The sequence below is a fragment of the Panulirus ornatus genome, chromosome 20 (assembly GCF_036320965.1).
Source record: "Panulirus ornatus isolate Po-2019 chromosome 20, ASM3632096v1, whole genome shotgun sequence".
NCBI lineage: Eukaryota > Metazoa > Arthropoda > Malacostraca > Decapoda > Palinuridae > Panulirus > Panulirus ornatus.
This window is the reverse complement of record NC_092243.1, coordinates 7,732,501-7,757,227: the sequence shown is the minus strand read 5'-3', so window position 1 is coordinate 7,757,227 and position 24,727 is coordinate 7,732,501. Positions and strand designations below refer to the sequence as shown.

The following is a 24,727-nucleotide window of genomic DNA, read 5'->3' as shown; positions in this document are numbered from 1 at the left end:
ACCAGAGTGGACCTCCATTGTTGTGAGGTAGAGGCAGACTCATTACGTAGTTTACGAGTCTATAAAGATGCAGGACAAGGCTCGCTGAACGAGTTACAATAAACACGGAACAGGCGATGTCTGTTGGCCAAGTACACACACACACACACACACACACACACACACACACACACACACTAGATTTTGAAATACTCGTCATCACCGTAAACGAAGGAAAACCGCAAACGACCAATGAGGAGTCACGTTCCCTCATAAATGTCTACGGTACGATCCTCGTTCGTGGACTCAGGTTGCGTACTCTATCATCCTCCACTGTCCGGCAGCCTTACGCTACCACTACACACAAGAGGGGCGTATACACCGAGGATCTCATGGAAATAGACACATTACAATGAAAGTGAAGCCCACTTTAGCCTCCCTTAAGCCGACACTGTTTCAATTATTTGCGTCACTGTCGTATAGACTTTACGTTCTTCAGAGCGTGAGGCTCTAAATCTACCGTTTCCGTGAGCGTTGTCGCCGCTTTCCGTTCTCTGGCTGCGAAGAATTGCGTCGAGTGATGTGGGATATTGTGATGCGTTGTATCCCCAGCGAAGTGAGACTCGCATCAACTTGTAAGTGACCAAAGTATACGAGGAGGTAACGCATCCTCCCGATGGTCCACCCCGCATTACATGTTCCTCTGTTCATAAAGATAACTCTCGTTTATAGAGTTATTATATATCTTTAGAACTAGCTATACTCACAAAATGGTTAAATGCTTTATCTTACTTTCTGTAACATAGATGTAATTGTATCGCATGTTTACCAAAGGGCTTCCTAGCTACGTCGCTTCGTTGTATATCAACTGATTGTTATATCTCTCTCTTGTGTCTCCCCTGATGGTGTGATTATTACACGAAAGTGCACTTGGGAACTTATTGTTTCATTTTCCCCATGGACTCATAGGGATATATAATATATATATATATATATATATATATATATATATATATATATATATATATATATATATATCTTTTTCTTTTCTTTTAAACTATTCGCCATTTCCCGCGTTAGCGAGGTAGCGTTTAGAACAGAGGACTGGGCCTTTTTTGGAATATCCTCACCTGGCCCCCTCTGTTCCTTCTTTTGGAGAAAAAAAAAAAAAACGAGAGGGGAGGATTTCCAGCCTCCCGCTCCCTCCCCTTTTAGTCGCCTTCTACGACACGCAGGGAATACGTGGGAAGTATTCTTAATCCCCTATCCCCAGGGATAATATATATATATATATATATATATATATATATATATATATATATATATATATATATATAAAGACCAGATTGTTACTTCTTTTAGTGAGGGTGTGTATAAAAAACGATCCTTACGTATAGTCCCTGTACAGTGGTAGTTCGTCTTTGGAGAATTACTGGCAATTTTGTTGCCAGGGTTACATACATCTTGCTGCTCGCGAGGCCAGCAAATGTAGTGTAGTCCGGGGAGAGAGAGAGAGAGAGAGAGGGAGAGAGAGAGAGAGAGAGAGAGAGAGAGAGAGAGAGAGAGAGAGAGAGAGAGAATGCTCGTGCATGTGATTTTGTCTGTGTGTGTGTGTGTGTGTGTCTGTGTGTGTAACTGCTAATTGTGATTACTGATTTTTGTGTTACAGGGAGAGACTTTCACACTTGTGCTGCCCTTCTCTTATCCTTGAAATCGAGTATGGCTGGACCCCGTGCATGAATCATGATATGAAAACACCTTTTCATAATCACTTATTTGTACTGCACGGGAGAGGGGTGAAGAAATGAATGAAATAGGATCCACAATAAACGTATGAAAAAAAAAAAGTGATATGATAAATAGGATCTCATGCTTTATTCAAATACCTCTAAATACGATCTATATCTTAAAAACTCATTACAATAAGAGATGTGTTGTTTGGCAAGGGAGTAAAGATTTTGTTTCTGTTATTCCGTAAGTCGTCTTATAATCATTTGATCCTGAGTGTCATGGACAACAATACATTCGTCCAAGGATTACTGGAGAGAGATCTTAGTCTCCTTCACTTTGATGTTTCAAATGACGTAAATAACAGACCCTCTCCATGTTGGGGAACCAGAGGTGTCCAATAGCTGAAACGTCTCGTTAACAACAGTTGTCTGTTATTTCCAGCAAGTAAAGGCTTTTTTTTGTGGCTTAATAAGAGAGGTAAAGTTTTTTTTTTCTTTTTTTGGCTGTGGTGTGAAAGAAGATAACATACAATCCACGTGTCTCTCACTTTTTCAACACAAATATCATCGTTTTAAGGGAACACACTTAAAACGTACTTAAAACGTAATCCGTCTATTAAACTAAACCTGAGGTTTATGAGGCGGTTTATGGGATGGACTTAATGATTTCTTATCTTCATATTTTCTTTCTTTTTTTTTTTGGAGAGGGAGAAATGTCCGTTTCGTAAGCTATTATGAATGGTGAGTTTGCGTGTTGACCAGCACTCTCTCACAGCTGGTATCACCATCAGCTGATCTGTGTAAACAAAGGGAATTGACGCTTTTGGCGGGATTACGTTTTGTGTTTGTTGATGTTCCGTTTTCGTTGGATTCTTGAGCTTTTCTGTGTGTGTGTGTGTGTGTGTGTGTGTGTGTGTGTGTGTGTGTGTGTGTGTCAATTTTTCTTTTCTTTTTTTCTTTCTTTTGTGCGAAGAGAGATGGTAGACAATGAGGTGGAGAAAATGAGGAGAAGAAAAGACATGATTAAATAGATAGATAGATTGATTGATAAACAGATAGATTGATTGATAGACAAGGTGATAGACAAATATAGATAGATTGGATCGAGAGAGAGAGAGAGAGAGAGAGAGAGAGAGAGAGAGAGAGAGAGAGAGAGAGAGAGAGAGACGCGCAGGGCTATGCAGTCAACTACCACACGTCCATCTGCATATTGCCCAGAAGACACAGCGAGGCGTCTCAGGGCCTTAGAATCGCCTCTAATTTAAGTCTCTCTCTCTCTCTCTCTCTCTCTCTCTCTCTCTCTCTCTCTCTCTCTCTCTCCCTCTCCCTCTCTCTCTCTCTCCCTCTCTCTCACACACACGGACACCGTCTCCTGTTTGCTTATAATTGTCCACCATGGTGGACGTCTGGTTTGCTATATACAACGTAATTGATGTTTTCTGATTGCTCCGGTGGGCTGAACGTATAGTTCTACCTCATTTTCCTGGGAGCCACATCCTCCTATGGTTAATTGCCCTTAATGACCGAATTAGGTGCATGATTTGGCCAGCGGTCTTTGTTGGAGTCCGGGCCACTATGCGTGTGTGTGTGTGTGTGTGTGTGTGTGTGTGTGTGTGTGTGTGTGTTATCAGGTGTACGGTTATAAGATTATTCTTGCCTAGGTTGATAGGATGGAGTATGGGCGCGTATAAGTTTTAAGTAATCTCTGTAGTAGAAGGACACTTCTCACACACCCGTAATCCCTGATTCTACATTTGCCCACGAAACACCCTCTCACAACACGCTGGAAGTCACGGTTTTCCAGTAAAGGAATATGATCATCGCGAGAAAACAAGAAAGGGTAAGGTCTATACTATTTCACCTCCCTGCACATGAGCTTCTATGTTTCTCTTGTCTGCTATATTCACACCATCATCACAAACAGCACATTCATTTCTCAGATGTCTGTCATCACCACACACTATCATCACAAACAGCTCATTACTTTCTATGTTTCTGATGTCTTCGATCGCCACACATCATCACCACACACAGATCATAAATCACTGTGTTTATGATGTCTTCCATCACCCACACATCATCATCATCACACACAGCTCATCAATCTCTCGTGTTTACGATGTCTTCCATCACCACACTATCATCACAAACAACCTCGTAAAGACCCAACAACAGTCAGTTGTAGTGTGTTTTCCCCTGTGGTAATCCCGAAGTACGAACACCCTTCATGTAACCCCCTGAAAACGTTTTAGATCCTTGTGGTATAATAACCAGAGGCAAACGTTTCACAAGGTGGCGGTCTATCAGAGTTACAAAGAGGTGAACGTGTTAGCCACGCTGAGACGTCTCGTAAAAGATGTAGGTTCACATCATCCAAGAAAAAATGATCTGGAAATGGTTCGATCACTCTGGATGAAGAGGGACCTAACCTGTGAATCTTCTGAGAAGATCAATTTACGTTTGTGTTTACAATACATGACTGTTTACCGTTTGTTGAGATGTCACAGATATTGGCTGAAAGACTTGTGGAAGGTCGTATGTGTGTGTGTGTGTGTGTGTGTGTGTGTGTGTGTGTGTGTGTGTGTGTCTTGTGAAGTGCTTTACAGAAAGCGGAGTCTGATTACAAGTGACCAAATCACACACACACACACACACACACACACACACACACTACACTAAACTAGTATGTCATTTTCGAAAGCTAATAACATGATATATATATTTCCTTCTTTTTTTCGTGTTCGGTTTTATTGATTACCTTCTAATATTCTACAGATGGGTTTATTGATTACCTTATAAGTCATACAGGAGGGTTTGTTGATTGTTACTCTCTTCATTCTATAGATGGTCGTATTGAATTACCTTATCAAATCTATAGATAGTTTTGTTAATCACCTTCTAAATTCTAAGGATGATCTAATTGTTTACCTCGTATATTCTAGAGACACGTTTTGTTTTTGGTGGACTTCCTTCTCGTTCTCATAGATGGTTTTGTTAATTACATTTTTTTGCTCTTTAAGCTAATTTCGTTAATTTTTACTTTCTAGATTTCACAGACCTGTTCTTTTGACGATTCTCTACCTCAGAAACTAACCTCTGCACAGCTGATCTCTTCTCATCTCTCTCTCTCTCTCTCTCTCTCTCTCTCTCTCTCTCTCTCTCTCTCTCTCTCTCTCTCTCTCTCTCTTTTCCATCCATTAGGTAATCCCGTACGTGTGTCCATTATTCCATTGGCACGTCTCAGTGTTGGGGGAAGCAAATGATAGCCAGGTATCATCAACACATCATTCCACACCTCTCCTCCCTCCCTCCCTCCTCACTCTCCAACCACCACCACCGCCACTGCCATCCCCTCCCTATCCATCCTCCTCCTCCTCCTCCTCTCACACCACACACACACACACACACACACACACACCCCACACACACACAAAGATGAGGCCGTAATTACTGCTAATGCGTTTGTTTGTTAAATGTTGATTCACTTTTTCTTCCCTGGGAAATGTTTCATCTGCGTGTGTGAATCGATCAGCCAGGCGGGCGAGGTGAGGAGGTTTGCGCGCCCAGACACGAAAAAAGGTTTGGACCGTCACTCCTAAAAAGTCGGACTTCAGGATAATGACCGTGTGTCTGTGTGAGTCACCCCCACCTTACCTTAACGTCATCATCTGCCTCCCCTCCCCTCCTCCCTTCCTCCCTCTTTTATCATTAACGCGAGAGTTCGGTTCTTCTCTCTCTTCATATAACTGCATAATGTATATCTCTATCAGTATATATATATATATATATATATATATATATATATATATATATATATATATATATATATATATATATATATAAGAATCAGTATATACTCATGCGAGTACATTTCAGAATAGAATAAAAGAAAATCAGTTTGCAGTGCCATATGGAGAGGGAAAGATCACAGGTCTATAGCCTTGTGCTGGTCAAGGGAACATTGTCTCACGGACGTCCTAAGACTAAAGGGGTTTTATGCAGTGCAGAACTGTTTGAGGCAGAGGCCTGTGGAGGGTAAGATGAGAGAACAATATATATATATATATATATATATATATATATATATATATATATATATATATATATATATATATATACCTTACTCTCGAGAAAGCATAACTCGTACATGTCTGGGTAATGCAGTTTCAGATGGGTTCTCATGTCCAGGGCTGGTGAAGTATTATGACACCAGGTAAGTGGGCACAGGAAAATACGTGTAGCGTGCTCCAGGTGGTCCTTGTGATCAGTGTTGAGGTAGAGCGGGTAATGATATCTTATGAGACTGGTTATCAGCTGGAGGTTGGTGGGTTAGGAGGCTGGTTGACATGTTGCACAGGGTTGAGGATCATAGAATTCAGTTAACTTGTTGGTAAATGTTGAACTATGCATGATGGTGGTGGTCATTGAAAGTTCCACATAGACAGGTGCTGGGGGGTGGGTGTTGACCATGACCCATAGCTTGGGAGTGTGTCTAGGTGAACGAGCAGTATTGGGGGGGGGGGGGATGTAAGTGTTGCTTATATTGTGACAAGTGTTGTGTGGTTGTATATTTGTGGAACACTATATCAAGAGTGTTGTCGTTGTTCGTGACCTGCTTCGTGGGATGAGAGGTTTTCGTGAAATGGGATGTTGTGATATATAAATGCCACGAGTCCTTCCTCTTTGTCCTTGTTGTCTCTATTGCCTATGGGTTGTATTGCTATAGACAGGAAGGAGAGTAGAACTGGGAATGAGTTTGGTTAATTCTAAGAGGGCAATACATGTGTGTGTGTGTGTGTGTGTGTGTGTGTGTGTGTGTGTGTGTGTGTGTGTGTGTGTGTGTTCTTGGAATCAGTTGAGCACTTCCTGTTTACTTCTAATACCATGAGAGTTTAATCTGCAAGATGCTCTGTGTCCGCATGAGATACTGTGGAGCAGGAGAGTTATATAGTGCAGGATAGATGCTGTACTCTATATATGTATATATATATATATATATATATATATATATATATATATATATATATATATATATATATATATATATATACACACACACACGCAATGGGAAGGCACTTATGCATGCGCGTGTTGAATGAGTACCAGTAAATAATTAGTGTGGCGTCAGCGCAAGTTTCCACGCACTGTCATGTTGAGTTTGATGGTAATGGGGTAATAGCTTGGCTTACATTATCACTTAAGTGACCTGCCACCTGCCGGGAGCTGCCAACGGACGTGCGTGATGTTTGAGTGCGCGTGTGTATATGTGTGTAATGTATCATTTAGTATGTCTGTATATGTAAGTCTTGCCTACATAAGAGTAATGAGGATGATGTAGATAATATGACTGTTATTATTATTGTTATTGTTATTATTATTGTTATCATTATCATTATTATCATTATTATTATATTATTATTATTAGTAGTAGTAGTAGTAGTAGTAGTAGTAGTAGTAGTATCATTATTATTATTGCTACTACTATTACTACTACTACTACTGCTGCTACTATAATTATTACTATTATTATTCATATTCTTATTACATGTATGTAATGGAAGTATAGCGTGAAAACGATTATGGGCGATCGGGGCCTGAACAGGAGGGTAAAAAGTCGTGCATAGGATACAGTGAGTTGGAACAATGTGGCATACTGGGGTCGACGTGCTGTCATTGGACTGAACCAGGGCATGTGAAGCGTCCGAGGTAAACCATGGAAAGGTCTGTGGGGCCTGGTTGTGGATAGGGGAAATGCTGTTTCGATGCATTGCACATAACAGCTTGGAAATGGATGTGAGCGGATACGGCCTCTCTTCGTCTGATCCCGGCGCTACTTCGCAAACGCACAGAACGGCGATCAAGTATGAAAAAGATAGATAGATAAATAGACAAATATATATATATATATATATATATATATATATATATATATATATATATATATATATATATATATATTTGAAACATCCCTGCTATCTACACCTGGCCCACCTCCCCACCCACCACACACCCCACCCTGGAACCCACCGGTGTGTCGTCCTATTCAAACGTAACCACTATTGATCCACTCCCTCTTCACAGCACCTATTACGGGTATGCCATGCGTGCACGGTTTCCCCCTTTGACGATGAACTGTATATAATATATATATATATATATTGCATCCTAGTCCATTGATACACAGTCCTTCATTTAATGTAATGATAAATGAGAGGTCGGTAATTGATTTATGGCGTTATGTGTCCGTGTTGTTGAGTGCGTAAACGCTGCGCTTAGTGAGCTGTTTATATACGCAAGCGCCCAGCAGAAGCACCTACAACACCTGCCCTCAGAACGAACACACTGTCATTATGGCCCTAGATTGTTCGCACCTGGTTAACGATGGTGGCTTCACCTGCACAGTCAGGGTGAGGGCGGGTGTAGGGGAGGTGTGTGTGTGTGTGTGTGTGTGTGTGTGTGTGTGTGTGGATGGGTGTGTGGAGCAGAGGCGGGGGGTATGATGTGGAGAGAGATGAGCTATAGATACAGTAACAAAAATAGACGTAAATGTAGAGTGGATGAATTTGTTGCGCTAAAAGACCTTTTTAGCATTCGAAATTGTAAGAGACGATTTTTCTGGAAAGAAGGAAAATGTATTAAGGGAGAAATATAAAGAATCGCACAAAAATAGTCGTGTTTAGTTGTGATGATTTTGTGAAGTACACAGTCTGGACCGATATCGGATGCCTTGCAGGTCGATGACAAGTTTATCTGCTAGAGAACAATAATGACATTACGTGGGAAGGACAGGTAAGAGAAGACCCGATGGTCTATGATAAGGTTATCTGCTGGAGGACAGTAATGGCAGTACGTGGGAAGGACAAGTATGAGAAGACCTGATGGTCTATAACAAGGTTATCTGCTGGAGGACAGTAATGGCAGTACATGGGAAGGACAAGTAAGAGAAGACCTGATGGTCTATGACAAGGTTATCTGCTGGAGGACAGTAATGGCAGTACGTGGGAAGGACAAGTAAGAGAAGACCTGATGGTCTGTAACAAGGTTATCTGCTGGAGGACAGTGAACCGGGGGCTATGAAAGAAGACAGTATTGCTCGACACCGGAACTGAAGGCAATGCTGAGTAGCAGAGAGAAGACAGTATCTGTCGTATGAGATGTACACAGAAATTAGTTATACTACGAGCGGAGCCAATGCCACCTAACGCTGAAGGGAGGCAGGCAGCTGCTTGGTGTAAACTGTTAATAAAAGGAAATCAAGGAAGAATATAACTGAAAGAAGAAATCACTACATGGTTATAATGGCAGGAAGATTACTTATCAGGCCTAGAAGATTGTAGGGAACAGAGTAGCAACGAGGATTACCTTAACAGAATACGACACAAGTGGAGAGAGAGAGAGAGAGAGAGAGAGAGAGAGAGAGAGAGAGAGAGAGAGAGAGAGAGAGAGAACGTGTTTAGGGTTGCCTCCCTCCCCATTCAGAAAGGAGGAAGAGGTTTTTTTTTACTCTGGCTCCTTGGTATGGTTGCTGATGTGGTTGTGGTGATGGTGGTTGTTGGGTGTAGTGGGAGGCCGGGGGGGGAAAGAGGGAGTGGAGGTTGTGGTTGGTGGTTGACTGCTTGCGGTGGGGGTTGATCTCGGTTGTATTTTCGCTGATAGCTGGTTGTTAAAATGGTTGGTTGTACTGAGTTCAGTTGGTGGGTTTTGTGGGTTGTACCAGTATCAGGTGTTTTGTACGTGGTTGTAATGGTTATAGTGGTCTTTTCTTGTTATGGGTGTATTCGTGAAGGGGCTTAGGTGTAAGATGATGATGTGATTGTGATGAATATTGGCCTAGCATTGAATGCAGGGGTTACAGTAGCAGTGGTTTAGACCATAATGGTTGTGTCTATTGTGGATGTGGGATTATGAAGGAAATGATAGCGTTTAGAATGCATGCTCTTATGGTAAAATCGTTGAAATGGCGTTTAAAGTTATGTGATGGTGATATGTGTTGTAAGCTTAATGTGAGTAGATGGTGCGGCCTTACACACTCACACGCACACAGAAATACACACGTATACAAATGTGAATTCATGTACGCAAAACTAAAAGTATCCATGAAAATACATTTTCTTCACGCTGTTCAACTACTGCTGTAAAATGAATAGTACAATTGCCTGTTCATTATCATAACCGCAGAGCCAAAGCGATCCAACCCATCATGTAATCATGTAATACAAAAGCTAATGTTTTATTTTTTTTTTTTTTTTTTTTTTTTTTTTTTTTTTATACTTTGTCGCTGTCTCCCGCGTTTGCGAGGTAGCGCAAGGAAACAGACGAAAGAAATGGCCCAACCCCCCCCCCCCCATACACATGTACATACACACGTCCACACACGCAAATATACATACCTACACAGCTTTCCATGGTTTACCCCAGACGCTTCACATGCCTTGCTTCAATCCACTGACAGCACGTCAACCCCTGTATACCACATGACTCCAATTCACTCTATTCTTGCCCTCCTTTCACCCTCCTGCATGTTCAGGCCCCGATCACACAAAATCTTTTTCACTCCATCTTTCCACCTCCAATTTGGTCTCCCTCTTCTCCTCGTTCCCTCCACCTCCGACACATATATCCTCTTGGTCAATCTCTCCTCACTCATTCTCTCCATGTGCCCAAACCATTTCAAAACACCCTCTTCTGCTCTCTCAACCACGCTCTTTTTATTTCCACACATCTCTCTTACCCTTACGTTACTTACTCGATCAAACCACCTCACACCACACATTGTCCTCAAACATCTCATTTCCAGCACATCCATCCTCCTGCGCACATCTCTATCCATAGCCCACGCCTCGCAACCATAAAAGCATTGTTGGAACCACTATTCCCTCAAACATACCCATTTTTGCTTTCCGAGATAATGTTCTCGACTTCCACACATTTTTCAAGGCTCCCAAAATTTTCGCCCCCTCCCCCACCCTATGATCCACTTCCGCTTCCATGGTTCCATCCGCTGACAGATCCACTCCCAGATATCTAAAACACTTCACTTCCTCCAGTTTTTCTCCATTCAAACTCACCTCCCAATTGACTTGACCCTCACCCCTACTGTACCTAATAACCTTGCTCTTATTCACATTTACTCTCAACTTTCTTCTTCCACACACTTTACCAAACTCAGTCACCAGCTTCTGCAGTTTCCCACATGAATCAGCCACCAGCGCTGTATCATCAGCGAACAACAATTGACTCACTTCCCAAGCTCTCTCATCCCCAACAGACTTCATACTTGCCCCTCTTTCCAGGACTCTTGCATTTACCTCCTTACAACCCCATCCATAAACAAATTAAACAACCATGGAGACATCACACACCCCTGCCGCAAACCTACATTCACTGAGAACCAATCACTTTCCTCTCTTCCTACACGTACACATGCCTTACATCCTCGATAAAAACTTTTCACTGCTTCTAACAACTTGCCTCCCACACCATATATTCTTAATACCTTCCACAGAGCATCTCTATCAACTCTATCATATGCCTTCTCCAGATCCATAAATGCTACATACAAATCCATTTGCTTTTCTAAGTATTTCTCACATACATTCTTCAAAGCAAACACCTGATCCACACATCCTCTACCACTTCTGAAACCGCACTGCTCTTCCCCAATCTGATGCTCTGTACATGCCTTCACCCTCTCAATCAATACCCTCCCATATAATTTACCAGGAATACTCAACAAACTTATACCTCTGTAATTTGAGCACTCACTCTTATCCCCTTTGCCTTTGTACAATGGCACTATGCACGCATTCCGCCAATCCTCAGGCACCTCACCATGAGTCCATACATACATTAAATAACCTTACCAACCAGTCAACAATACAGTCACCCCCTTTCTTAATAAATTCCACTGCAATAAACCATCCAAACCTGCTGCCTTGCCGGCTTTCATCTTCCGCAAAGCTTTTACTACCTCCTTTTCTGTTTACCAAATCATTTTCCCTAACCCTCTCACTTTGCACACCACCTCGACCAAAACACCCTATATCTGCCACTCTGTCATCAGACACATTCAACAAACCTTCAAAATACTCATTCCATCTCCTTCTCACATCACCGCTACTTGTTATCACCTCCCCATTTACGCCCTTCACTGAAGTTCCCATTTGCTCCCTTGTCTTACGCACCCTATTTACCTCCTTCCAGAACATCTTTTTATTCTCCCTAAAATTTACTGATAGTCTCTCACCCCAACTCTCATTTGCCCTTTTTTTCACCTCTTGCACCTTTCTCTTGACCTCCTGTCTCTTTCTTTTATACTTCTCCCACTCAATTGCATTTTTTCCCTGCAAAAATCGTCCAAATGCCTCTCTCTTCTCTTTCACTAATACTCTTACTTCTTCATCCCACCACTCACTACCCTTTCTAAACAGCCCACCTCCCACTCTTCTCATGCCACAAGCATCTTTTGCGCAATCCATCACTGATTCCCTAAATACATCCCATTCCTCCCCGACTCCCCTTACTTCCATTGTTCTCACCTTTTTCCATTCTGTACACAGTCTCTCCTGGTACTTCCCCACACAGTCTCCTTCCCAAGCTCACTTACTCTCACCACCTTCTTCACCCCAACATTCACTCCTCTTTTCTGAAAACCCATACTAATCTTCACCTTAGCCTCCACAAGATAATGATCAGACATCCCTCCAGTTGCACCTCTCAGCACATTAACATCCAAAAGTCTCTCTTTCGCACGCCTGTCAATTAACACGTAATCCAATAACGCTCTCTGGCCATCTCTCCTACTTACATAAGTATACTTATGTATATCTCGCTTTTTAAACCAGGTATTCCCAATCATCAGTCCTTTTTCAGCACATAAATCTACAAGCTCTTCACCATTTCCATTTACAACACTGAACACCCCATGCATACCAATTATTCCCTCAACTGCCACATTACTCACCTTTGCATTCAAATCACCCATCACTATAACCCGGTCTCGTGCATCAAAACCGCTAACACACTCATTTAGCTGCTCCCAAAACACTTGCCTCTCATGATCTTTCTTCTCATGCCCAGGTGCATATGCACCAATAATCACCCACCTCTCTCCATCAACTTTCAATTTTACCCATATTAATCGAGAATTTACTTTCTTACATTCTATCACATACTCCCACAACTCCTGTTTCAGGAGTATTGCTACTCCTTCCCTTGCTCTTGTCCTCTCACTAACCCCTGACTTCACTCCCCAGACATTTCCAAACCACTCTTCCCCTTTACCCTTGAGCTTCGTTTCACTCAGAGCCAAAACATCCAGGTTCCTTTCCTCAAACATACTACCTATCTCTCCTTTTTTCACATCTTGGTTACATCCACACACATTTAGGCACCCCACTCTGAGCCTTCGAGGAGGATGATCACTCCCCGCTGACTCCTTCTTCTGTTTCCCATTTTAGAAAGTTAATACAAGGAGGGGAGGATTTCCGGCCCCCCGCTCCCGTCCCCTCTAGTCGCTTTCTACGACACGCGAGGAATACGTGGGAAGTATTCTTTCACCCCTATCCCCAGGGATAATATACATATATATATACATATACACACACACACACACAACACACACACATAGCACATACACACACACACACACACACATACATAATATATACATATGAAAAATGTAAGAACAATTTAGAAACAAACTTTTAGCTTGAAATGAATGAAAAAAAAAAAAATGAATGTCACATAATGGTTCAACCTCTGGCTATGGAAAAGGAAATGTACAATTTATTCACACAAACGTCAATAGCAGTTCTCATCAATTTCACCACTGTGTCAATAAGCTTCAATGTCTAAGCTACATTTTTCTCCAACTTCACTATTTTCTTGTCAAAAACACCATGCATGAAAACTATCACTCCATTAACACAACTATAAACATTTACTTCCCCTTTAAAAGTTCTGGGGAAGTCTGTCTCGATACACTGCGGCGAGGCGACGCGACGCTGACACAATCACTGTCACAATATCCCTTCTGCCTCCTCAAGTCAATCTCTCAGCCACAGTGCAGGCCTTCATCGTCGAAATCGTCTTCTTTCACACACCCGCATGCGTCCTGTGTCTCGAGGCCTCGTTCAGTAGTAGTAGTAGTAGTAGTATCATTATTATTATTGCTACTACTATTACTACTACTACTGCTGCTACTATAATTATTACTATTATTATTCATATTTTATTACATTTATGTAATGGAAGGATAGCGTGAAAACGATTATGGGCGATCGGGGCCTGAACAGGAGGGTAAAAAGTCGTGCATAGGATAGAGTCAGTTGGAACAATGTGACATACTGGGGTCGACGTGCTGTCATTGGACTGAACCAGGGCATGTGAAGCGTCCGAGGTAAACCATGGAAAGGTCTGTGGGGCCTGGTTGTGGAGAGGGGAAATGCTGTTTCGATTCATTGCACATAACAGCTTGGAAATGGATGTGAGCGGATACGGCCTCTCTTCGTCTGATCCCGGCGCTACTTCGCAAACGCACGGAACGGCGATCAAGTATGAAAAAGAAAGATAGATAAATATATATATATATATATATATATATATATATATATATATATATATATATATATATATATATATATATATATATTTGAAACATCCCTGCTATCTACACCTGGCCCACCTCCCCACCCACCACACACCCCACCCTGGAACCCACCGGTGTGTCGTCCTATTCAAACGTAACCACTATTGATCCACTCCCTCTTCACAGCACCTATTACGGGTATGCCATGCGTGCACGGTTTCCCCCTTTGACGATGAACTGTATATAATATATATATATATTGCATCCTAGTCCATTGATACACAGTCCTTCATTTAATGTAATGATAAATGAGAGGTCGGTAATTGATTTATGGCGTTAGGTGTCCGTGTTGTTGAGTGCGTAAACGCTGCGCTTAGTGAGCTGTTTATATACGCAAGCGCCCAGCAGAAGCACCTACAACACCTGCCCTCAGAACGAACACACTGTCATTATGGCCCTAGATTGTTCGCACCTGGTTAACGATGGTGGCTTCACCTGCACAGTCAGGGTGAGGGCGGGTGTAGGGGAGGTGTGTGTGTGTGTGTGTGGATGGGTGTGTGGAGCAGAGGCGGGGGGTATGATGTGGAGAGAGATGAGCTATAGATACAGTAATAAAAATAGACGTAGATGTAGAGTGGATGAATTTGTTGCGCTAAAAGACCTTTTTAGCATTCGAAATTGTAAGAGACGATTTTTCTGGAAAGAAGGAAAATGTATTAAGGGAGAAATATAAAGAATCGCACAAAAATAGTCGTGTTTAGTTGTGATGATTTTGTGAAGTACACAGTCTGGACCGATATCGGATGGCTTGCTGGTCGATGACGAGTTTATCTGCTGGAGAACAATAATGACATAACGTGGGAAGGACAAGTAAGAGAAGACCTGATGGTCTATGATAAGGTTATCTGCTGGAGGACAGTAATGGCAGTACGTGGGAAGGACAAGTAAGAGAAGACCTGATGGTCTATAACAAGGTTATCTGCTGGAGGACAGTGAACCGAGGGCTATGAAAGAAGACAGTATTGCTCGACACTAGAACTGAAGGCAATGCTGAGTAGCAGAGAGAAGACAGTATCTGTCATATGAGATGTACACAGAAATTAGTTATACTACGAGCGGAGCCAATGCCACCTAACGCTGAAGGGAGGCAGGCAGCTGCTTGGTGTAAACTGTTAATAAAAGGAAATCAAGGAAGAATATAACTGAAAGAAGAAATCACTACATGGTTATAATGGCAGGAAGATTACTTATCAGGCCTAGAAGATTGTAGGGAACAGAGTATCAACGAGGATTACCTTAACAGAATACGACACAAGTGGAGAGAGAGAGAGAGAGAGAGAGAGAGAGAGAGAGAGAGAGAGAGAGAGAGAGAGAGAGAGAGAGAACGTGTTTAGGGTTGCCTCCCTCCCCATTCAGAAAGGAGGAAGAGGTTTTTTTTTACCCTGGCTCCTTGGTATGGTTGCTGATGTGGTTGTGGTGATGGTGGTTGTTGGGTGTAGTGGGAGGCCGGGGGGGGAAAGAGGGAGTGGAGGTTGTGGTTGGTGGTTGACTGCTTGCGGTGGGGGTTGATCTCGGTTGTATTTTCGCTGATAGCTGGTTGTTAAAGTGGTTGGTTGTACTGAGTTCAGATGGTGGGTTTTGTGGGTTGTACCGGTATCAGGTGTTTTGTACGTGGTTGTAATGGTTATAGTGGTCTTGGAGATGGTTGTTATGTGTGTATTCGTGAAGGGGTTTAGGTTGTAAGATGTGATTGTGATGAATATTGGCCTAGCATTGAATGCAGGGGTTACAGTAGCAGTGGTTTAGACCATAATGGTTGTGTCTATTGTGGATGTGGGATTATGATGGAAATGATAGCGTTTAGAATGCATGCTCTGATGGTAAAATCGTTGAAATGGAGTTTAAAGTTATGTGATGGTGATATGTGTTGTAAGCTTAATGTGAGTAGATGGTGCGGCCTTACACACTCACACGCACACAGAAATACACACGTATACAAATGTGAATTCATGTACGCAAAACTAAAAGTATCCATGAAAATACATTTTCTTGCCGCTGTTCAACTACTGCTGTAAAATGAATAGTACAATTGTCTGTTCATTATCATAACCGCAGAGCCAAAGCGATCCAACCCATCATGTAATCATGTAATACAAAAGCTATTGCCATTGGAGGTACCTTTCTTATTTGGTTGAGGTTGAAATGGAGATAGAAATGACTGAGTTATATTGACAATATGTCAGTCTAGGCATTATTATTATTATTTTTTTTCACTGTCTCCTGAATGTGTATGGTGTTCGTTCCTTTCCACTGTCTTTAAAACAAGATTCAGTCTGACACACACACACACACACACACATATATATATATATATATATATATATATATATATATTATCCCTGGGGATAGGGGAGAAAGAATACTTCCCACGTATTCCCTGCGTGTCGTAGAAGGCGACTAAAAGGGGAGGGAGCGGGGGGCTGGAAATCTTCCTATATATATATATATATGTATATATATATATATATATATATATATATATATATATATATATATATATATATATATATATATATATATATATGTATACACATATAACGAAGTCTTACCATAAAGTAGGCCCAGTAAAAATGTATTTATGCTCTAATGCATGAAGAGATGGAGATAGCTAAATAGATAAATAGCCAGAAAAAGAGAGACAGTTAAAGTCAAACAGCGAAACCATACTAAAATCTGATATCATATAAATAACTCCATTTCACGTCGATAAAACCCATGATTTCCCCCCCGCATGACGACACCCTAAATGATCCTCATTACCATTTGTTTTCTTCCTTCCCACAGAGTTGAGAGTGGCTACGACCGAGCATCATAAAGCCGTCATGGGTGCCACATCATAACAAGAAATCACCGACGTAGGCGTCCGGCAGAGGTAGGTCGTAATGACCCGTAAATCACACTCGTTACATTACAGTGTCAGACACCTAGGGGGGATCTGACTGTTGAGTGGGAGTGAAGCGTATGGTGTTGTCTATCATCCATCTTCTTCTTCACGCGTTGTAGACCACAAGGAATTGTAATATCTCGTGTATCTGGATGATTTAAAAGAGAGAGAAACGGTATTCATAGTTGTCATCCTCCATAAGAATGTGGAGTTATTTTATTTTCATTCTTAGTAAACTGTCTTTTCTTAAGCTTCTTCGGTTTCTTGATTTTGTGGGTCATTTTGCCTCTCCATTCTTAAGAGCTTTCCTTATCGTCTCCCGTCTTATGTTTAAGACGACTGGGAATACACTCATTTCTTCTGCTCTGTGTCATCGAGATGTTTATAATCATATTACAGCAGAAGAACTTTGGTTCAAGGAACCGACAGATGGGACAACGTCGACTCGTATTAAAATCCTGTTGCCGTTGTATGAACGAAAGCTGAACATAGGTATTCTACGTCCACTCGACAAAGTAATGAAGACTGTGAAAGATATATATATATATATATATATATATATATATATATATATATATATATATACACGACGAAATGACACCACATATAATCAACATGGACAACGACATTCAAGCGACTCACGCGTATAGAAACATAGATATCGCTCGGAAGTCAAGCGTGTAGAAACGTAAACATCCCCCGGCGTACCTCAAGGAAAGCATTTTCCCTTTCCCCCCTTTTATTCTATAGCCTTCCACTCCTGCAGTAAATCACGGCTCTAGCCTCTCACCGCCTAACGATCGCCTCTTTCGCTTAAACCAGCAATTAGAAACAGTGACGAGACGATTATTAGCCCTAATGACTTGTAATCACCTGTGAATCGACTTGGTAGGCCTAGTCTAAGTAGGAGGGGGTGGGGGGGTAGTAGGGAGGGGTTAGGGGGATTGAAGATAATGTTGGGGGTGAGGGGGGGGAGGGATTGTGTCTGGTTGGTCAAAGAAAAACGAGGGAGATTCTTTTTTCTTTTCCAGAGGTTATGAATCATGTTAGAATTAGTTTATTTTGATCCAAATGGAGGGAGAGAACCTGTATGTAGCCAAAGGAAATGAGAGAGAGAGAGAGAGAGAGAGAGAGAGAGAGAGAGAGAGAGAGAGAGAGAGAGAGAGAGAGAGAGAAGACGAGAAAGATTACATCATATAAAATGTACTGGAGAAATTATTATGGAATTTACAAAAAAAAAAGAACGGAAGATGCGAAGTATTCCATACATGAAAACACTGACAGATGAAGTGTTTAGAGACAGTGAGGAGAAACTGGGAAATCAGTGAGAGGATATGAGATAAAGAACTAATAAAGAATTAGCAGTTTTGGAAAAATGATCAAAGCTGTGGAAGATTCTGGAGGATATGTAAGTGTATTACAAATCACAAGAAGAAAATATAGTAATGTGAACAATATTGAAGACTGTGAGGATGGGGTCACGAGGAAGGAATATGGCCTTCGAGAAATGAAGACAAGGAATTCCAATCAAGAAAATTGAATTCTGATGAAGAAAATGGAAAACTAACAAAGAAAATGGAATAATATTAAAGAAAATAGTTAAATGAGTCAGTACCAGTTGGTTTGCTTATGATGCCGTTAAGTCAGTACCAGTTGGAGTTAGCTCATAATGCCGTTACATACGAAGAAGCCAAAGCTCCGTTCGAAGCGTCGAGGTGAGTGAGTCCTCACCAGGGGAATACTTGATAAAAAAAACCTATGATTCTGCTACTGAGAGCGGGAAAAAGATGAGCTACAAGATATGCAAATCCGTTCAAGAGATATGCAAATTCACACTGTCAGACTATACAGTTATTCCATTATACATAAGTGAATGTATTGTGTAAGAGGGAGATAGTACTCGTTTACACATTTTGGTGAGATAACGCATTGCTACGTACATATGGAAAAAAAGAGGGTATATAACAACTGTATTCCAGACTTTCGAGGTCATTCGTGGCAAGATTATGGTATGAGGGAAAAGATCAATTGTCATGTAAGTTCACGAAACAAACAAACAAATAAGGAATAGACTGAGGCAGTTTATAGTTATGGAAATACACACAAGTTATTCTAAAAAGGAAAATTGTTCTCGGTTCTGCAAAAAAAAAAAAGAAAGATACATATATTCATCTTTTGCGTCTTTCGTTGGGAGAGAGCTGCAAGGTAAAAGATAAGATGAATGTGTCTTTCAGCTTCAGATATAAAAAGGCTTCGAACCCCAAACACACGATGGAAAACGTTTGGTTCGCTCTCATCTCAGAAACATCCACAAGAAATCTTTTCCACATCAAAGGAAAAAACCTATCGAATATTGACCACAAACTCAGGACGAATCAAAAACTAATGATTTCTTCCTGGAATCTGTTTAGTAAGTCAACCAAATATCTATGAAAATTGCCTTACCACCTCGGGAAGAGAAGACAGAAACAGAAAACGGGATGGATCAGATACAGATAGCCAGACGGAGAGATATAACGAGTAACTCAAGTTGAGTCAATGACTACGTAAGATGGAATACATAGGGAGGCAAGCCGTGTGAGATGGGTGCGATCGCTTGGACCGAACATGCTCTACTGAAGCACATATGATTCACCAGCAGCAGCAACACCGCTGGTGTTCGGAAGAATCTCTCTCTCTCTCTCTCTCTCTCTCTCTCTCTCTCTCTCTCTCTCTCTCTCTCTCTCTCCCCCCCCACACACACACACACACACACAAACTGAATCAAAGGGACTTTACCTTCAAGAACGCAAAATCAAATCCATGGTGCCCCATTACCGCATTATACCCATTTCAAACAGCATCCAGTAAGGTAATGGTATTACGCATCCAGTAAGGAAATGGTATTACGGTATTCACTCTCCACTTTCGAAGTCGCGCCTGCCCATCTTTCTCTTGATCCTAATGCCCAGGAAGAGACTTTTAAGGAAACACGCTATCGGGATCATCTGTTTCATAATTCACACGATAGTGATCCTAATGCTCAGTCAGCAGGTCTAATTATCACATCCTTCAAGAAGGAGTTGCGTAGTAGTCCTGCGATCTCTCTCTCTCTCTCTCTCTCTCTCTCTCTCTCTCTCTCTCCCTTGAGCCTGCAAACGCCCCACCACAATGATGACTAATAACACACGCTCAAAACAATATTTCGCCTGTTAGGGGGCGCCCTCGCTACGCTTAGGAGAACCGTCATCACCTTTAACCCAATAAACTCGACGCTAACCACCAGTTTGTGGTCGTTAGGGGTGATTTAGAGAAACGTGTGAATCATCCGATAGGGGTCGCTCGATGGGCTTGAAGTCTCGGGTTGTGGGTTACATTGGGGGAGAGAGTTATGGGGTGTTTGGTAGCGAGTCTTATGGCTCGGGCGATCTTCTGTTTTGGTTATAAACAGAGCATGATAGCCGGCCCATCCCGGCATCATGGGCGATATATTGCCGGCAGTATGACAGGGTAGCGCGTGTAGCAACGCCGTGATGTATCGGGTTCTTGTGATGGGACGAACGACGCCACTGTATGGAAAAGTCTTTGGTTGCTTCGTATTTGTAGGGTTTTTTTTTCTCTGGATCCCTTTGTCTGTCTTCTGCCATTGGTTTTTGTCTGTCTTCCCCCAGGGTCTTTGTCTTCTGTCATGGTCTTTGTCTTCTGTCATGGTCTTTGTCTTCTGCCATGGTCTGTGTCTTCTGTCATGGTCAAAGTTGCCTTTGCTTTTCTAATGTAATTTTTTCTTTCTTTCTTGGATCGATCCAGTTGGAGTAAATGGCTTGAAAAAGATTTTTAATTTTTCTGTGTGTGTGTGTGTGTGTGTGTGTGTGTGTGTGTGTGTGTGTGTGTGTGTGTCTTCATCCACCTCCCATCTACACCCTGGAAGCCACTGCGCCACATGATCATTGTGTAGTTCTTGGCTCCCTCTCTCTTTGAGCCGTTGTGATATCTCTTGTCCCTTACACTTCATAGCTTTCTGGATACCTCCTCCCGTTATGACCTGGCTCTTCTTTAGGGAGCAAGTTTTCCGATTTCTCGAGAACTTTCAAATTCTTCTCCTCCTCCAGCTTTATGATCCATATTTTTTTCGTCTCGTCGAAGGGCCCGTTCTCGATAAGGAGTAAAGTAAAATAATGAATCACTCTTGAACAGATCACTTTTGTACGGAGTAATGAAGCATTTGGAGTTAAAATGTTCCTATGATTCTCTTCGCGCGTTTTTACGTCATATTCGCCAGAACTTATGTTTCGTGTTCGCTTCGCTGGGTGACCCAGCTCCACGCAGGGAGAAGTAAATAACATGATTTCATGATAAGTCTCGAGAATTCATATTTCTTTTTGTTTAATCTATAAGTAAGATATGTTTACATGAAAGAGATTTTGCCCAATGAGGCACTGGTCTATAATATCCTGTGGGATGCAGAGGCAAGACTCGCAAATGGTAAATCTTTATGATATAATAATGTTCGATCACCACTGTACCATATTAGCGTCTTTAAGGAAAGTTAGCAGGAAGTTAGGAGGGTGTGAGTAAACATGAATGAGAGATAACAAAAGACCTTGAAGGTCTGTGACGAGGTTATCTGCTGGAGGACAGTAATGGCACTACATGGGAAGGACAGATAACAGAAGACCATGATGGTCTATGACGAGGTTATCTGCTGGAGGACGATAATGGCACTACATGGGAAGGACAGATAACAGAAGACCATGATGGTCTATGACGAGGTTATCTGCTGGAGGACAGTAATGGCAGTACATGGGAAAGCTAGATAGCACAATACATGATGTTGTCATAGCAAGAAGAGGAACAACAGCACATAGATAAGACAGATAACAGAAAACTTAATAATCTGTAACGTGGTTCTCTTCTGTAGTACAAGAAGGATATTCGTAAGCTCCACCTCTGTAAAGATAGAAACAAGATACGAATTGTGTCCTAAAAACAGGGATGCTAAAGATCGCACAGGACAGAAAGGAGAGGCAAAGTGGGGGGATCACACCATCGTGGAGCTGAAGACGAGGACCAAGGCACGTCGGGTGTTGTCCTAAGAGAGTCATCGTCATCTCAGGTGTTGCTATCAAGCGAGGTTGATCAGATACCGCGATACGAGGTAGACCAGGTGTTGCTCCCGCGCATGATAAACGCCACGAAGACGTCTAGTTAGCGGCCGCTGGGGAGAGGAGGGGGGGAAAAAAAAATAAAAAGTGAGCAGCGCCGGATCCTCCAACGTTGCGATCGGAGTCTCAGATAGGAAGGATTGAGGCATCATTAGAAGCACTGGGGGTTGGTGGGGGAGAGAGAACCGTGGGTGTTTTGTGTTCCCAGACACGATCTTCGCTCGCAAGACTACTGTTGAATTTTGTTCTTGACTTAGAGGTGGTTAGAGGCAAATAACCCCAACACGTTGGGAGGAGAATTGAATGATGAATGGGTAGTTAACCGAACGGACTGATTGGCAAGAGGATGTGCAAGATAAAGGGGCGAGGTTGACGAGTAGAATGGGGGGACAGAAATTTGTTATGATTCGTGGGTGATTCGTGAGTGATTCAGATCATCTAGGTTATGATGTGGGCCTTTCGTTGGGTAACAGACAACAGGTGGTGTATGTAGAACGGGAGAGACAGATGGAGAATGCGCGCCCTCTTCCTGTTGTGAGAAAAGAGTGAACTAGCCAGCCAGGTAGAATGATACGTACACACACACACACACACACACACACAGAGAGAGAGAGAGAGAGAGAGAGAGAGAGAGAGAGAGAGAGAGAGAGATGAGAGAGAGAGAGAGAGAGAGATGTGTGTGTGTGTGTGTGGAGATTTTATGCCTGCGTCAATAAACCTTTTGGTTATCATACCAGCATCAGTAAACCACTAAATTATGATCATACCGGCGTAGAAAACCATTTAGTTATAATCATACCGGCGCACCGGCGTAGATAAACCATTTACTTATGATCATCCCGGTGTAGATAAACCACTTAGTTATGATCATACCTGCGTAAATAAACCATTTAGTTATGATCATACCTGCGTCAATAAACCATTTAGTTATGATCATACCTGCGTCAATAAACCATTTAGTTATGATCATACCTGCGTCAATAAACCATTTAGTTATGATCATACCTGCGTCAATAAACCATTTAGTTATGATCATACCTGCGTCAATAAACCATTTAGTTATGATCATACCTGCGTCAATAAACCATTTAGTTATGATCATACCTGCGTCAATAAACCATTTAATTATGATCATACCTGCGTCAATAAACCATTTAATTATGATCATACCTGCGTCAATAAACCATTTAGTTATGATCATACCTGCGTAGATGAAACACGTAGATATCGTTAGAATCTGAGCTTAACGTGACTTTTGTTCTCTTGTCGCCTCACACACGTTTCTGATACAACTCTCCGCTGAGCCAGTGGCACTGAAGTGTTCTAGCTTTGCCACAGCCTCCACTTCACATCCTCGCCTCCCGTTGTTGGATATAGGTTGAGTGCAAAGCCGAGTTTAATCCAACGCCCCTCTCCAGAAATCCCCGCCGCTCCACCAGTGACCTGACCTGTTTTTTTTTTTTCGGCGTTTAACGAGGCTAAACCAGTGTTAAGCGGCGAGAACATCAATAACATCCCCTGTTGCATGTCAGAAGAGTTCTCTCCGTCTCCCCTTTTTGTGGTCAGTGCTACGCGCCAGACCAGTTCCTTTTTTTTTTTTAACAGAAGGTCTTCGTTGGTACTCAAGGGTAGTTAGACTCTCTCTCTCTCTCTCTCTCTCTCTCTCTCTCTCTCTCTCTCTCTCTCTCTCAATTGAGACAAAAAAAAACTTCAGGCCTTTCAAAAGGGTACTCAAGGGTAGTTCGATTCTCTCTCTCTCTCTCTCTCTCTCTCTCTCTCTCCTTAATTGTGACAAAAAAAAAAAACACAAACACTGCAGGCCTTTCAAAAGGGTAGCCAAATATACCCACGATGCGAGTGCTAACATATACCCAAGTATATCTGATTGAGGGTTCAAGTTAACGAGTAACCGTCCATTGCAGAACTCACGCTGTGTGAGCTGTAGTATCATAAGCCTGAGGGTTAAAGTCTTCCTTAGTGTGACTAGAGAAGGGTGTACGGGAGGAGCGCATCTTCGGAGAAGGGATGTTGAAGTTGGAAATAAGAGGAATTCAACCCTTTGTAATGTGCGTCAACAGGATCATCTTCCAGATGTAGAAAGTCCATCTTTTATTGGCAGGTTCGTCAGTAATGTAGATAGGAATATGACACTACATTACTGATTACTTTATGTTTATGTTCCGCTTCCCGCGTGAGCGAGACAACGCCTGGAACAGGCGAAAGATAAGGTCTCATACGCCCACGTCCATTCTCGATCTGTTATGTGTAATGCACCGCAGCTCCCTGTCCACAACCAGGCCCCACAGACCTTGCCATGGTCTCTCCCCCAGCTACTTCATACGTG

The 24,727-nt window shown here is 42.1% G+C and overlaps 1 long non-coding RNA gene across 1 annotated transcript in view; it reads left to right on the top strand.

The window, feature by feature from the left end:
* LOC139755897 (uncharacterized) overlaps positions 1 to 24,727 on the top strand; it is a 754,411-nt gene that overhangs the window by 410,661 nt on the left and 319,023 nt on the right. Inside the window, exon 3 of the long non-coding RNA XR_011714201.1 lies at positions 17,143 to 17,230. This is a non-coding gene — a long non-coding RNA (uncharacterized lncRNA). The remainder of the gene's footprint in view (positions 1 to 17,142; positions 17,231 to 24,727) is intronic.